Below are 15296 nucleotides of genomic sequence, written 5' to 3'. Positions count from 1 at the left end.
ACTCTTTGAAGAAATCTGTCTAGGTTGTGTTACAACACTTATTTTCATTGAAGGATTATTAGACTAAATTTAAATTGAACTGAATTTAATTTAATTTAATTTAATTTAATTTAATTGAAATATCACATCCTGGCAGCCTGTGGATAAAAATACTCAAAGAATGACTATCACTTCACTTTTTGGTGAAAAGAAAAATCAACCATTCCATACTATGCAGCAGCCAACGATCCAGTCACTGACTTCAAGCTGTCAGCCTTAAGCAGAGAAAAGAGAGATCAGGTAAGTTTACTGCTTTACTTCTTTCTGGGATGTTTTTCAGCTCTAACACATCACATAAAGATCTGATTTCTTTGCACTGTTCCCCTCGGGCCGAAATCTGCTTATATACGGTTTGAGCAGAAGCAACTGTGGAGTGCTGTGAATAAATCTATACTATCTATACTACATTTGATCAAAAATTACTTAATTTTATACGCTTCATACACTAAATTTGATCGATATGTTGTCTCAGGACTGCACCAGCAAAATGTTTTTTAAGTTGTGCAGTCATAAAATGTGAATGGAAAAAACTTTTTACTGTGTCTACTAATATCTGCCAGGTTCAGAAAAACTGATTTTGGGATAAGAATTGTAAAAACACCTAGTGATGTGAATATAAAATGAACAATACGTCAATATGAGTAAGGTAAAGAGATTAGAAAGAATTGTGACAGAATACACAGAAGTCAGAATGAACCATAATATAAAAAATTGACAGTTTATGTCTATTAGTTTTCTGTTAAGGTGGGTGTTTACAAGCTGCTAAAAACAGATGCTTGTAAATGTTTCAAGTGGCTTTGGATTGCAACAGCTTTGTTGCAATATATTGCCTAGAATCCATCTGAATGTCAAAGATGGATTCTAGGCATTAACACACTCATACTCGTCATCATCCGCTTCATCCGGGACCGGGTCTCAGTAGAGACACCCAGACCTCCCTCTCCCCAGACACCTCCTCCAGCTCCTCCGGGGGGAGCCCAAGGTGTTCCCAGGCCAGCCAAGAGACATAGTCCCTCCAGCATGTCCTGTGCCGTCCCCTGGGCCTCCTTCCGGTGGGACATGCCTGGAACACATCCCGAGGAAGGCGTCCAGGAGGTATCCGGTATAGATGCACAAGCCACCTCAACTGGCTCCTCTCGATGGGGAGGAGCAGCGGCTCTACTCCGAGCCCCTCCCGGATGGCCGAGCTCCTCACCCTATCTCTAAGGGAGTTCCCGGCCACCCTACAGAGGAAGCTTATTTCAGCCGCTTATATCCGGGATCTTGTTCTTTCGGTCATAACCCAAAGTTCATGGCCATAGGTGAGATTAGGAACGTAGACCGACCTGTAATTCGAGGGCTTCGACTTTCAGCTCAGCTCTCTCTTCACCACAATGGACCGGCATAGTGTCCCCATTTCTGCAGCAGCCGCACCGATCTGTCTGTCGATCTCCCGAACAAGACTCCAAGATACTTGAACTTCTCCACTTGAGGCAGGAACTCCCCTCCAACCTGAAGAGGATAAGCCACACATCAGGGCATTAACACATGCTTACAAACGATCCTATGATTTAAAAATGGGCCAAGCTCAATTCATAACATTTGTTATGAGGGTGTTCATTAATGTTTTTCTCACTGTTTTCCTGTTTATTTGCATGGTTTTATTCAAACTCAGTGGTGTTTTATTTTTTGCTGCTTGGATTTCTGGAAAATTAGGTAACAACACAGTGACACCATTATTCCAGTCAGCACCAGAGGTAATGGGTAAAGAAAAACAATCACATTCTCTGCACACAGAAGCAAATAAGTTACTCCAGTAAAGTATACTTGTATAAGTTCTGAATAATCCACAATTCAAATGTTTAAAATTCTAAAAATTATTTTCTTATTGTAGATACTACACTGGATTTATAAAGTGCCACCAGAAAATATTCACATTCCTTCACTTTGGTCACATTTTTGTTTTGTTACAGACTAATTCTAAAGCCAATTTGAATATAGTTTTCTTTAATAAAAATGCAACAAATTTTAAATTAACTAGTCCATGATACAAGGTGATTATTATTAGGCATTTTAGTAATTTCTTTAAAAATGTAAACCTTTAAGTGCTGTGAGTATTAAACCAATGACTTCATATTTTATTGAACCAGCTTTAGCAGTAGTTAAGTCCTCTTGGGTAGGTCTCTCTGTACTTCTGTTGTGTATTTTCTTATACCATTTGTTCTGCAGATCTTTTAAAGATCAGTCCGGTTGGATGGGGAGCATCAGTACCCAGCAATGTTTGGGTCTTTCCATAGATTTTCAATTGGCTTTAAAGTCAATGATATTCAGTCAGCTCCTGAAGTTGTTTCCTTGTTATCTTTTTTCTATGCTTCGACTCATTGTCATGTTGGAAGATCAGAATCAGAATATCCTTTATTATCATTGTCACAAGTACAACAAAACTGAGAAAAAAGTCATCAGGTCAGTGCATGAGCAACACATAATTTATGTAACATAGAAAAGTATAAGCAGTTGTTAAAATGATCAAATGAAAACACTCTTACGCAGATTCATACTGATTGCACATTCCCATTATTGTATCTCTCTTTACATTCTGGCTGTGTTGAGTTTAGCTGTTGCTGTTAGATAGAAACGGTTTATGAATCTGCTTGTCCTTGCTTTAATTGATATGTAGCATCTGCCTGATGGTAACAGATCAAACAAAGCCTGATCCGAGTAAGAAGTGTCCTTTATGATCTGGACTTTTTGTTTTGGAAACAGCGGGAACTGTGAGGTTCTTCAAGCGTGAGGAGATGGCAGCCAGCAATCTTTTGGGCCACGTTAATGACCCTCTGGAGCTCGTTCCACTGTACAGCTGGTGTACCACACAAAGATGAAGTAAGTCATTATGCTCGCAAAAGAGTACAGATAAAAGGACAACAGCCATCTGTGTAATGTTATTGTTCCTACGGACACTCAGGTACAGTCTCTGCAGGGCTTTTTTTAGCAGCTCAGAGGTGTTCAAGTCCCTGCTGATTATCAGTGGTGAAATGTCTGTTTTCATTTTCCTATAGTCCACTATTATCTTCTTGGTCTTGGAGATGTTGAGAATCAAGTTGTTCTCTGTGCACCATGTTATCAGCTGCTTCATCTCGTTTCTCTAGGTGGACTCATTACCCCAGAGAAATGAGTCCCACCCCTGTGGCTCGTCTGCGAACTTGACAATGGTGTTGTTGTGGTGAGCAAGGGTGCTGTTGTATGTGTAGATAGTTTACACAAGCTTGTGGAGAGCCGGTGCTGAGGCTGACAGCCGACTATGTATATGCTTAACCAGTCTGACCCTCTGGCAGGAAGCTGTAGATCTACATCTACGTGGAGTGTGGCAGTCCAATGTCTCTTAGTTTGTCCACCAGTCTGTGGGGGATGATTGTGTTGAATGCTGATCCATAGTCCGCAAAAAGGAGTCACATGTAGCTCCTCCGCTGCTCTAGCTCGGACAGTGGACCTTGGTTGGCTGTGGCTACTGTATCCTCAGTGGATCTATTAGCCCTGTAGCCAAACTGGTGGGAGTCGATACTTGTGGGGAAAAGTGATGTAAACCCTGACCAAGCGTTCAAAGCATTTCATGACCACTGGTTTTGTGCAACTGGCTGGTAATCATTTAGGTTGGAAATGTGGGGTTTCTTGGGTAGGGGGATAATGTTGGAGGATTTCAGACAGGGTGGGACAGTGGATTGGGACAGGCAAAGATTAAAAATCCTGATGAGGACTCCTTGGATACCATCAGGTCCAGCAGCCTTCCTCAGCTTGACAGTCTGCAGCGTCCACCTCACATCATGGTGTAGTGCAGCTGCCTGTGTTGGCACCACCTCCTGTAAACCAATTTGGCTTTTCTGACGCTTCTCTTCAGGTTTGCTCAGGCTGTGCTGTAGAGACCCTTAATGCCTAACCTGAAGGCAATGCTTTCCTCTTTCAGCACCTGCTGGACCCACCTGGTCATCTAGGGCTTCTTGTTGGGGTAGACAGTAACAGTGTCTAGCAGGTCTTGATTTAACATAGAACACTGTCTGGGAACACCTCCAGATCTGGATCTTCAAATACCTCCCATTTGGTCCTGTCAAAGCAGACCTGCAGTTTTTGGGAGGCATTCTTTTGGCGAAGTTTACCAGTTTTTGTGCTTGTAAAAGCAAATTTCCTAAGGGGGGCATGAGTAGGAATTCAAAACAGGGACAACTGGTCAGAGTGGCCTAGGTATGGTAGTGGCCTAGCCTTATAACCCAGCTTGATGTTGCTGTGGACCTTGTCCAGTGTGTTAGCTCCTCTGGTAGCATACTTTACATGCTGGTGGAGTTTGAAGAGCATTGCCTTTAAGTAAATCCAGGCTAGCTGCCATGCCCAATTGGTCAATCTGCCAGAAAGGGAATAGTGCTGTTTTGCCTAAATGACCATTGGGTTCATCATCACCTCTCTGAGCTGTCTGAATTCTCTTGATTTAGAAAAATATCTGAAACATGTTTTGTCTTTATTGAATATTTCGAGTAGATTTCTCAGTATAAATACGCAATACTTAAAGCAAATTAAGAATAAATGTTAACATAGTCAAAAGTGGGAAAGGTGGTAAACAACTGTCTTGCGACACAAAGACATGGTGTGCCACTGTTTGGCATGTCAACTCATTAGTTGAGGCATTACAAATGGAATATGGCATTTACAAGTTGCAAACATGCACAGAAACCAATTAACCCAAACAGTATAAACATTGAAATGAATTCATTCTTACATAACTGTTTTTTTACTCAAATTTGCCCTCCATGGCAACATTAATCATAGCCTGGGATTTGTAGCAGTCAATCAATAGCTTAAGCAAGTAAGGTTGAATCACCTTTTTTTCCTAAGGGGAAAAAACATTGATCAATGATGAAAATTCTTGAAAGCTACACCAGAATCTGTCAAAGGTCGCCTATAACGTTGCTAACGCCAGCTGATCACATTGGATTCTTGCTATCTAGTGTAATGACATAAATTCAAAGATGCACACTGGACAAATTAAAAAAGTTTTTTTTCATTTGTTACACAGCTGTGCTTTTAAAATTATCGTTTAGCTAAAAAGTAAATAGAAAACACTGCTTCCTTATAACTTTGTGTAGATGTCAAACTTCAGAGAAATGTATTTTAGTAACATCAGATTTAGCTATTTTTATGTACTTTTCTGCTCCATGTATTCACATCCTGCAGTAAAGTGGACAGAACAAAAATAACCATATGCATAATTTGGAAAATGTTACTGTTCAATGTCCATTTCTTGAACACAGTCTATAGCAAAAATCTAATTATGTGCAACAAATAGCTCAGTCCTCTTATTGATTTTATCTTTTAAGTTGTAATTGTTCTAGAGCAGACTAGCTGAGGCGCAGATGGTTTAAATAACTGATGAATTAAAGTAAAATTAAAGAATGAATTACTTAAGATCAGCGGAACACATCAGATATCATAAGTTGACAATGTTTCTTAGCTATAAAAAATAAACCAAACAACTCACAGTGACTGTTAGATAAAAATCAGTGATTCTTGGGACTAGATTTAATAAGATAATATTTAATAGTTTAATTGCAATTTACCAACTAATCAACAACAATGATAAAGTTATCCCACATGACTGAAGAAGTTTCTGTTTTAATTCAGTTTAGTTTAGGAAATTAGGACATATTTACTCTGGTGGCAGCTAAGCAATCATGACGGTTGGTATCATGGGCATAACTGATGCAGGACACCCTGAAAGCACAATTAACCAACAAGAAGACTGTATGAGAGAGCTGTTGCTTCAAATGTCAAAGCGTGAGGAACAGAACTCTTTTAACATTAAAATGTATATGATTTCTGTCAATACACAAATAATCTACTATCAGCAGATTTAGCAACTTTAAAAAAACACCATATGTGTGTTGAATTTTATTAGTTTTAGACTCACGTCTGCTTTGAGGTGCATCAGGTTGTGTCTAACCTCCTATGACAAAATGTGTATTGCTTTGAAAGATAAAGATGCAGCTATAATTATATTATAACCTCTACTGAACAAAAGTGAACATTTCCAAATTTTTTTTTTCTATTTGATCTGAGACAGACCTTTTATTTGGAATGCTGGTATTGAAGTCATGCAAATTAATCATGCAAAGCATCACTAATTACACGAATAAGCTGGGTAAAATAACCAAACCACATTAAGGTCAGCAATGATACTAATGATGAAGGACTTTACTCTACAATTTTGAATGTTGTTGAAGAAAAAGGTTTCAGTTCTCCTTTCTGACTTCAAATTAAGTATAAGATCAGACAGTCAGTAGATAAAATCACCCACTATGATAATGTGCTGTAAAATGCAGCATATTTGTCCATGAAAGCAAAGATAGAGATTAAGATAGCAAAGATTGTATTGCTAGCTACATACCAAGCTAATTTACTAATGTCAGCTAAACACTGGTGTCAAATGGTTCACCAACATTTGCATCTTGGCTCCAAATGCAAACAACTTAAAAGAAAACTAATCTTGAACATGTGGAAACTGAAGTAAAGAGGAAAATGCTAGCAGCTACGTATGTACACCAAACTACTCAGGACCTGCCAGCAGCAAACGGCAGAATCAGTGAGGGAATTCAATTCAAGTTAGCCAAAAAATGGCAAATGACATATTTTTGTATTATGTAAATACATTTTTCATTGTCTAATTGTAAATGCATTGCTTTATTTCAACCAATAGAGAGCTGGTTCAGTTTTTAACCACACACCAGTTTGCTTAGGCGTGTTATGCTGTCAGGCTCTGGCAGTAGGAGGTGTCTCACATCATGGAGTTTTTCCTGAACTCAAACATACAATTTAACACATTTGGCATTTATTTTCAAACCTAGTGTTAATCTAGTAATGCACTAGTAAATTTGATCCTGGCATCAGTTCCCATTTGCAGTTCATTTTGCACACGTCTGCACAAATCAGCATATTTTGTTTATTGCATGCCTTATCACAATGACAAATCTAACAGACATATGGTTCTTTGAAAGAGCAGTTCAACTTTTTTGGGGTCATGTTAAACTTTTCTTAGATTGACATTTCCTGAATGCCAACCACAGCCTTTCTACACTGGTCCCTTTGTGGTTGGAGCGACAGTGGACTTGAATGACCCACATTCTGCAACCAATATAGTAAAACAATGCCAGCAGAGTTATCAAGAATATCATGGTATGATCACGGTATCATGGTAAAAGGAACGTACAATCCCTTTAAATTCAAAAGTTTTGCAGATTGTGAACAAAACTGCGTTAATGTTTATGAGTTGTACTTAATTTTTCCACAAACCTTTCCATTTTAGTTTCCTCTTTGTTTAATAGACAATGACATGCTGGAATTATGTGCATTTTTTAATGCTTGATAATAAAAAGGCCAGATAATACATGCATGGAAACCTTAAAAATCATAAAGAGTTTACATAGAATTTACCTAATGGTAAAAATATGCTTAAATTTGAAACTTCTTATTTTTAAAAGTCCAGTGCAATCAGTGCATTTGACCAAAAGCCTAGTATAAACATCACCACTTTAAAAAGTAATCTATGGGTTTAGTTTCCCGTTATTCACGTATACCAGCTTTCAGAGAGGCAGAATAACTTTACCAGTAAAGAAATAAAACACAGTCATCCATCCATCCATTTACCATACCCACTTGTCCTTGCAGGGTCTCGAAGGAGACTAGAGCTTATCTCCAGCAGTCAATGGATGAGAAGCAGAGTACATCATAGACAGGTAGCCATGCATGATTTTGGACAATGAGAGTAACTGGAGAAATTCCCCACCTGCAGAAGTAGCATTACACAAAGAAAGGTCACAGTCAAAACAGGGCCTTTTTGCTGCAGGGGAAACCCTTTGGCTAGGAAGTTTTGATAATGACCAACAAAAAGCAATACGCAATTGTGAGGTAAAAAGAAAAAAAAAACATGTTTTTTCTCATATTTTTACAAACCAAAATGTGAAAAGTGGAGAGTCCATTTATATTCGACTTTATTTACTCTTTTCAGGGCAACCAGTTATCTTCAATTGCCACCAGATTAGTAATTAAAGTCCATAAATGTTTTGTGAAGGCTTCAGAGGTTGTTTAGAGAACATTAGTGGCAATAAGCATCATAAAGACTAAGGGACACAGCAGGCGGGTCAAGGATAAAGTTGTGAAGTTCAATTCATCACCCGAAGCTTTGACTCATACCACAACTTGGTCATCCACCTAAACTGACTGACCAGACAAGAAGAGCATTAATCAGAGAAGCAACCAAGAGGTGAAGAATGGCAAGAAGAAGGCCATTGTTGAAAGAAAACCAACATATATTCTGTTTGCAGTTTGCTGCAAGCCTTGTAGCGGACACAGCAAACATGTTGAGTAAGGTACTCTCTGGTAAGATGAGATAAAAATTAAACCTTTTGACCTATATGCAGAACACTATTGGTGGCAGAAAACTATTACATGACTTCACCCAGAACACAGCATCTCCAGTGTGAATCTCAGTGGTGGTAGCATCATGCTTTGGGAATGTTTTTCTTCAGCTGGGACAGGGAAAATGGTTGAAGATGATAAAAAGATAAATGGGGTTAAATATGGTTATGTATTAAATTTTTCTAACATTTTGGGACATATCAATGTTTAATATTAATTTTACCAATGCTGAAACATTCAAAAAACAGATGGGGCTGCACGGTGGCGCACTTGGTATCACTGCTGCCTTGCAACAAGAAGGTCCTGGGTCTTTCTGCATGGAGTTTGCATGTCCTCCCCGTGCATGCGTGGGTTCTCTCCGGGTACTCCGTCTTCCTCCCCCTGTCCAAGACATGCCTGGAAGGTTAATTGGTCACTCTAAATTGCCCTTAGGTGTTTGACTGTGTGTGCATGGTTGTTTGTGTGTTGCCTTGTGATGGACTGTCGACCTGTCCAGGGTGTACCCCGCCTCCCGCCCACAGACTGCTGGAGATAGGCACCAGCTCCCCTGTGACCCACTATGGAAGAAGCGGTAGAAAATGACTGACTGACAATTCCATATGAGCAGCACATTAGGACATCTCCACATTTGTTCCCACTTAAAATTGCTCAGGTTTTGAAGGAGGTTTGCCCTGTTTACCCCTCAGACAATTAGTTTGTCTTGCTCCAGTCTGTTCAAATGAGAGTGAACACTATAGTGACATCAAAATAGCTGTCTGAGGCCTTCAGGAAGAACATTGTAGTGGTTCATGAGTCTGGCAAGGTTTTCAAGAGGTTGCAAATTAATTTGAAATCAATCATTCCTCTCTCCTGAAAACAGTGGAGGATGTTCAAAGTATCAGTCAATGGGTCTGACTATCCATGTAAGTTCACCCTTAAAGCAAGCTGCAAGCTGCTAAAAGATGCTTAAACCCTAAAAATTCATCATTCAACAAATTCTATATATCAGACGGTGTTTAAGGACCATGTGTTAGAAATTAAGAAATGAAAAGTCTTTGGCCGAGTCAAAGTGCAGATATTGCACTCCTTGTGTGTTTTGTACTTGAAGCAAGACATTTCTCAAAACATCTCACAGCTGAAAGTGAGGAGATTGAAAAACTTTCCACAGACTGATGTCAGAGACTGGAAGATGGCTACAAAAAGTGTCTCACAACCTAAAGGGGTAACACAAGCTTTTAGGGAGTAGGGTGTCCTAACCTTTTACTAAGCTAGAATACACATTTTGTACATTTCTCTTGTTTAATGAGAAGAACATGGTTAATATTTGACATCAAGCTGTAATTAAATCACTTTCTATTCTAGAGATAAACAGCAACATCAGAGACAAAAAAGATTAGACAGCAATATGTACATGATAAAAAAAACTGAATAATTAGTGGGGTGTCCTAACTTTTGTACATGACTGTACAGGACAGTCATGGAAAAAAAGAAAATAAAACCTGTTAGAGGCCCCAAAGGACTTGAGACTGGGGGAAAGATTAATCTTGCAATTATCTGGCTATAAATATACAGCCAGAGCTACAATAGTAGTTTTAGAATTAAACATATTTATGTGTTGCAATGGTCCAATCAAAGTCCCACCTGATCTGACTGACCTTGAGCTATTTTTCAAAGAAGAATGGGCACAAATTTCAGATCTTCTATGCACAAAGCTGGTAAAAATGCACCCTGAAAGACTTGCAGCTGTGATCGTAGCTAAAGATGGCTGTGCAGAATATGGACTCAGGGGGGCTGAGTATAAAAGCATGGGACAATTTTCCCATTTTTATTTGTAATGGAAATTTCTTCCACTTTACAATCATGCACCACATTGTGCTGACCTGTCACTTTAAATCCCAATAAAATACATTGACTCTTTTTTCGTTGTTGCGTGAAAAAAATGTTCTGTTATTTATAGTTTTTCAAGGCACAGCCCCTGGATCTAGCTTTACCTTCTGAAGGATTCAGCAGTACATCTGATGTCAAGAGAATCATTGTTTTCCACCACAAAAGATAGTTGTGTAAAAATGTTTTTGTAAAAAAATTCATTGTAACTTTACAATAAATATTATGGACCAATTGATCAGTAATTTAAATAAAACATTATCCACCACATTTTTGTTCTGAAACCTTCAGGAATAACTGCAGTGAAAAAATGTAAAAGTAAAATAAGTAAAATAAGAGTAATTTATTAACTTAATCCTTACCTATATCTATTACTAATAAGATTTTTCAGCTGTTCATCTATTGAATAAGTGAATGTAAAAGCTCTGAAACACTGATGTTCCTTCTTAGCCTATGCTCACATGTGCATCGTGTGTGTAAAGTAAAATCAATATATTTTTGCAGGATTCTGTGAAGAGATGTTCTGTGAAACGTCCACAATCAGCATCCCTCTTTGTGTTTGTTCCCAAAACCTCCTTTTTTTCGTTCTTTCTCACAGAACCTCAGTTCTGGCTCTGCCTCCTTCTTTCAGTTTCTCTTCTCATCCTTCCTTCTCTCACACACACACACACACACACATACAAACACACTCTCTCCTTTTATTTCTTCAGCCTCTTCACAGTCCAGATGGCCTAGCTGCCCCCACACTTACTCCCCCACATACACTCACTCCAACTGCTCCACCCCACTCCTCCTCTCCCCTCCACAAGAACAGCTCTCCCTTTTTGAGGAGTAGACCTCACCCCCTCATAATAAAAAATTTTTTTAAAACACAACCATTGTGTTTAGATTCACGATCTGCACAACAGATACCATCCAACACATCTCTACTGTCCCTCCACAGACCACAGGCGTACATACGCCCACTCTCACACACACTGACACACAAGATCTCCTTCAGAAATCTGAATTTGAGCAGCTCGATGACTGATGGGAGCCGTGTTGGAATGCTGGTGCTGTAGGTGTGATGCACAGCACAGAAAAACAAGTCATTGGAGCAGATCGTGGCTCAGTTTTGTGTTAGATGTGTAATCATTGTTCAGACAGCAGAGAATAAACTCGCAGACACCCTTCAGTGGTGATTCACACAGTTTCAAAGAGATGTTCATGAATGTGCTTCTCAATGCTGTGGCGTGAACATGAGGGAAAGTACCTGCAAAGCAGTGGCTTCAGAGCTGGCATGTTCATACAGCCGTGCTCATATTTTATAACTGACCTGTGAGTGGGTCAGGGACGGAGCAGGTCAGAGAGATATTCTGACTGACAAAGGGAATCAGAGCAGTGAGATGTATAATGGAAAGGACTATTGTTGGAGTGTGTGTGGGTTTACTGGGAATGTTGGGGAAACAGGGGAGAGTTGTCTATTAGTGTTTTAGGGCTTGGTGTGGTGGTGGGGGGGTTGTTGGACAGAAAAATGGAGGAGGAGGAGGGTGTGGTTAACGGTTGCAGCACTCACAGGAAGCCGTGAAGCAGGGAAAGGGGAAGTGAACCACCCCCACACTGTTCCAAGGCCGTGGCGGTGCTCTCCTCGAGGTTGGAACTAACTGACCTCAGCTCACAACTCTCACCACACCTTTAAAGTCTCTCTCTCTCACACACACAAACAACTGATAACTAAATGATACGGTGTCTGTTAATTTTATTAAAAGATTACAGGGAAAAAATTAATTTTCACCCAAAGAACAAAGTACACTTGTTGCTAATTTTCATAATTTTTCTTATATTTACCAGAGTAGTTGAAAGTGATCACATTGATAATAAATCACATTTCTCCTACCATTACAAATATTATGTTGTCAGCCATTTTGAAATATATGCAACAAGTTTCAATTCAGCTCAGTTCAGCTCAACTCCATTTTATTTACTTAGCCCAAATCTAAAAGAGTCATCTCAAAACAACTTTATATGCAGGTCTTGTTAAGTTATACAGGAATACATATGCAGATGCAACGCAATCCAAGCCAATCATGTAGAAAGATATATTGTAAATCTAATGACAGATTTCTAAACGGATCTTAGCTCTAACACAAATTTGGTTGTCTCTCTATGGAAGTTGAGGTGATTGCATTCAGTCATTGAGTGTGCAGCAATCCCTCCTCCCTAGCGAGCAACCGGTGACAGTGGAAAAGAAATTGCATCGAGTTGTTTCTACATTAAAATTCAAGGTAAACTGTCCACATAAAAATAAACAACAGTAATACAAAAAAGATCACCCATATTTTGCAGAAACATACACTTCATTCTGTTAGCTGAAGGTATCTATGTTTTTTTTAAAACAGGAATAGAGTTAGTCCGCAGCCAAACTACTGCATGGTAGATGGAAAGAATTTTATCTGGCCCTTTAATCTGTGGAATTATTACTAAATAAACACAAAATTAAATAAAAATACATTCTCCTTATTTTAGTAATTTTAAATACACCTTAAAATATCCCTATGTAGAGTTTTATTCTCTTATAATGTTTTTAATTGAACTCACAAGTCCCCCGACCACCAAAACTGAACAGTTGGAAATGTGAATGTGCTTTCTTTTTTTTTCTTTCTTGCCTTTAATTTTCTATATAATATACATACCTCTATAAACAGATGCTAAAGCAAATAAACAAACAAAAAATAAGCCCAGGATTACTCACACCTGCTGGAAAAAATACCACAGATTAACCAGAAAGAAGTTTGTTTTGGAGAAGTTGAAGGACGCTGGGGTACCCAGAAAAACACCTGTGTTCCAGGGGAAAGCATGCAAACTCACAGGAACTTCCCTGAAACATGAAACATTATTATTATTATTATTTTTAGGTGTTTCTGGAAACACTGCTTAAGGGTTATTAAAGTAAAAATGTATTTATTGTGTGCATTAACTTTTAATTCTTCTTGGAAGCTCATAGTTTTGTCGTCCCATTCAGGTCAAAGCTTTTTTCAGGTCATTTTGGTTAAATACTTAATACTTAATTTGAATTTAAAAAGTGTATTAAAAGACAGACGTGATATGGCCTTTTTTGATGTGAAGATTTCTGCCACAAAGTATATAAAAAAGATCATTTGACTTTAAACTGTCACTGTAAAACACAGACATTTGTGTTTTAGGAACCAGATACCACCATGAAACCTCCCAGTTAAAACATACTATACACTCATTGTATGCTGAGAAAAGAACACCTTGTACTCAAAACCACACACACCCACTGTTGGCACATATATATACAGGCACATACACATATAGTTATGTTAAATAAATTAGAATATGAGTTCTGATGAGGCTCGTTTTGTCTGATTAAAAGTACCTTTTGAAAATAACAACCTTTAAACATATTAAACATAACTTTCATTGATCCCACATTTTTATATTAATTCTAATCTTAAATGTCGGGTTTTAATCAGCTGTAAGCAGACCATCATCTTAATAAACAGAAAAAAGCTTGAAAACATCAAGCTGTGTATAATTAATCTATAATGTTTTACTTAGTGAATTGAGTTAAAGAAATAAATAAACTTTTCAATAAACTAATTTATTAAATGTGACCGTATAGTCTGAACACACCTTCTCATTCAGTGGTTTGTCTTTATTTTTATTCCCACTTCTGGGATTCCTTCACGTCTGCAGTAATTAATAAAGACAAAGATCAGAAATATTGGTATGCACTATTCATGTTGATGAAATATGTGCTGCAGCTTCCACATGAAAGTGTACCTGAAAGCAGCAGGTACGTAGCCTGTTTCTGTACATTTACTGGTGGCAAAAAGTCACTAACAATCTACACATTTTTAAAAGAGGAGTAAAAAAGGTCAACATATCATTGTGTGAAGTGATTGATTTTTCTGTCAGGTGCATGTCTGACACGCTCCCATCTAAAGCAAGGCTCGAACTGCGTTGTACACCTGCCAGCATGGTCTCACACTTGGACACCAGTTTTTGGCATCTCAGTCCTTCCTCATGTTTGTTCTCAGACAGATAACACAGGCAACATGGCTGAAAGACAGCAGTATTTATTGGCTGATTCACACATACAAGACTTTGGAGCAGATAAAGGTTGAAACAGATCATCTGTCCGCACCTCAAGGAACATTTAAGAAAAGTATGTAAGTTTTACGTTTAATTAATTTTATCATTAGAAAATTTAAATCAGAATCAGCTTTATTGCCATGTTTGTACATACAAACATGGAATTTGACTCTGGTACACTTTGCTCTCAGTGAAAACTTATTTTATTTTTTTTCAAGTATGGAAAAACGAGAGAGCAAAGTTACGAAACTGCCATCAGCGGCGCCATCTTGGATGTAAATCAGCACATAAAAACAAATATGATAAGAAATAATGATTTGGTGACTTTTTTTTCTTCTTTCAAGCGTGACCCCTAATGCAAAAAAGAAAAGGTTACCATTGTTTCACGCCAATCACTTTGTGTTTGTTTGCAGGGACTTTTCTCAGAATTGACGTTTACAAAATCAGTTTTCATCCACAACATAGAGCTACTGTGAATGCATTTAGCTGTAACCCAATTATAGGAAAACCCACTAAAGACTTGGTGGAACCAACAAAGAGAGTAGCTCAGCTTTGTTCTCTGATTATTTACAGCAGATTCACCAGTTTCAGAGTTCTGTCCATGTGCTGAGAAATTAAACTGTGCTCTATTTTTAATCTAAAAAAGGAAAGGAAAAGAAAGGAAAGGAAACCTGAAGAAGACAACTAAGACAACTTCATGGATTTTCAGCTGTGGATAAGACAGATGTTGAAACCCACACAATAAAAGTAAGAAATGATCTTATCAGAAACAAAGGCAATTTATTTCATTTTGGACTTAATTTTTTTTCTTGTGAGTTTTGGACTTTTACAGTCAGTAAATGTCAGCGATATTACTCCACTAA

Source organism: Girardinichthys multiradiatus, chromosome 1 (assembly GCF_021462225.1).
Source record: "Girardinichthys multiradiatus isolate DD_20200921_A chromosome 1, DD_fGirMul_XY1, whole genome shotgun sequence".
NCBI lineage: Eukaryota > Metazoa > Chordata > Actinopteri > Cyprinodontiformes > Goodeidae > Girardinichthys > Girardinichthys multiradiatus.
The sequence above is the reverse complement of the archived record's forward strand: the minus strand, read 5'-3'. Positions refer to the sequence as shown.